The sequence below is a fragment of the Phoenix dactylifera genome, chromosome 14, assembly GCF_051530095.1.
Source record: "Phoenix dactylifera cultivar Ajwa chromosome 14, Ajwa_hap1_PhDact_Kaust_v1.1, whole genome shotgun sequence".
NCBI lineage: Eukaryota > Viridiplantae > Streptophyta > Magnoliopsida > Arecales > Arecaceae > Phoenix > Phoenix dactylifera.
Genome location: NC_143203.1, coordinates 11051516 through 11054242, shown reverse-complemented (window position 1 = coordinate 11054242; position 2727 = coordinate 11051516).

Genomic DNA, 2727 nt, shown 5'->3' with positions numbered 1-2727 from the left:
CCAAAGGCCCCATTTCCTGAAGCTCTTAATTCACCCTCTCCCTTTGGCAAAAAGGGAACTTCACTAGAGGAGATAATGGAGGTTTTCAAACAAGTGAAAATCAACCTTCCGCTTCTTGATGCTATTAGACAAGTTCCCTCCTATGCCAAATTTCTTAAAGACCTGTGCACCCAAAAGCGAAAATCTAGGACACATGTGCCCAGAAAGGTCTTTCTAACTGAGCAAGTGAGTTCTATTCTCCAACACAACACCCCTCCGAAATTTAAAGATCCGGGTGCTCCCACCATCTCCTGTGTCTTAGGAAATAATTTCATTGATCGAGCACTCTTAGATCTAGGGGCAAGTGTCAACCTTTTACCTTATTCAGTTTATGAGAAACTTGGTTTAGGTGAGTTAAAACCAACCTCGGTATCCCTTCAATTGGCTGATCGATCTGTAAAAACACCACGTGGGATAATTGAAGATGTTCTTGTCAAGGTAGACAAATTCTATTTTCCAATAGATTTCATTGTCCTTGATATGGAATATGAGCCCAATCCTAATAAACAAATCCCCGTGATCCTTGGGCGGCCCTTTTTAGCAACAGCCAATGCATGCATCAATTGTAGAACAGGGGTAATGAACATATCATTTGGGAACATGAAGGTAAAATTAAATGTGTTCAATGCGGCCAACCAACCCGCGAGGGAAGTTGAGTGTTTTATGATAGACAAAATAGATGACCTCATAAAAGGAGATGCAAAAACTATCTCACTGTGTCTGGCTGAAGACAATAAACTTAGCGCTTGTTGGGAGGCAACCCAATTCTCTTAGATTTCTTTAACATTGAGGACAATGTTAGGTTTAGGTTTGGGGGTATTTTTAAGTATTTTTTTTTCATTTTTTGTTTTGTTTGCATCTCTTGCATTCGTTTTCATTTCATAATGTCAGGTTTATCAAAAGAAATAAAAAAAATAAAAAAATAAAAATATCTTTTAAAAAAAATGTGTTCATTTTCATTTTTTATAAAATAATAATAATAAAAAAATTAAAAAAAAGTTTTTGTTTTTTTTTTTTAAAAAAAACCTCATTTCTATACATTAATGCGAGAATGATAAACACACAAGGTATATAAAATCTAAAAAGCTCAATGACTAGTCGGAAGTAATACAAATTTAAGTTCTTTTTATTAAGTCTCTCTTAGGGAGTTGTAAGCTAATTAATACTTTGGAATTTCACTACACACTGGCCGACCCTTCTAAGGTCTAGGCTCGATATTATGTTGATAGTATAGTAGCAACCTTGGACCCTGATGAATCATACTTATCTAATCCAAAAAAAAAAAAAATCATCAATAAAAAAGGATTTAGTCAGGAACATCGAAAAGGGCTACCTATTGTCAAAGGTTAAGTGGGCTTGTGATGAGGACTCCGAGCATAAGTCCGTAGGGGAGTCTTGATGCCTGACACCTTGTGCCAACTGGTGTGAGAGTTGTCGACTGATTGCTCGTTACCCGGAGAAATCACCACAAGAGTAAAAGTACACAATTATACATCTTTCAAAAAAAAAAAAAAGTTCTGTATTGACCTTGAAAAAGACAATAGTGTGAAAGCCGTCGTTGTAAAAATTCGAGTAAACTGGAATATTACAGATAAAGCCCGTGAGGTACTAAAGTAAACATCCACAACTCTCGAAATCCTGCAGATATGATGATTTTGAATCAGTGAGCAGGTCTTTTCGACCAATCCTTGGAAACTACTAGTATTAACAATATTTTGGAGATCCGAACCCTTAGCTTGTGTACGGTCCAGATTTCACCGAGCACTCCAGTATAAATAAGTCTTACAACTCCCTAAATGGAAACTTAATGACTTTAACTTAGATTGCATACTAACCTAGAATTTGGGCTGACTTAGTAAATAAAACCGTGTGTGCTTTGAAATTCTTATCATTTATGTATCTTAGATAATAATAATAATAATAATAATAAGAGAGTTTTTGAAAATCTTAGCTAGTATGCATTTGGAATTTGATTTTCACTTCATAGATCAATCGATCTAAATATATATATATATATAATAAAAAATAATAAAAATAATAAATAATTTTTTAGAAGTTTGTGGGTATCTTTACTGGAAACCCTCACGAGACTATAACTCGTCCACTAGGGTAACCTAGGGGTTTAAAGCCATGTTGCATATGGTAAATGCAATCGCGATGCCTGCGAAAGTGAGTTAGAGTTTTTCTTTTCTAATTTTATTTTGCTCGAGGACTAGCAAAACATAGGTTTGGGGGTGTGATAAGTGCTGATTAATCTATAATTTAATATTCTTTTTCCAGCACTTATCAATGTTCTTAAACGGATAACTACTTGTTTTACCATGAAATTGAATAATTATTGAAATAAATTTAAATTATGGTAAGAAGTAAATAATTCTTTTCTTAAAACCGACTCTGAACTTGTCTCTCTTCCGGTTGCGATCTTTCATGAAAACTACAAGAAAACATATAAGGAGGAGATTGTGTTGACCTGAATTATTAACCTGATGGAGTTGCAATCAAGCTAAGGGTATAATTCAATGGGCTTTGGTCCTGGTTAGATTGAAAGTTATAATTGTATGGAAAAATATTTGATTAACCCTTTTATTAAGTCACGGTCTGATCTGGTTGAGTTCAATCTGAAGCGGTTTAGTAAGAATAAAATGACATTGGGCTCAAGAACAAGTTCAAGCAAATCAACGATCATGA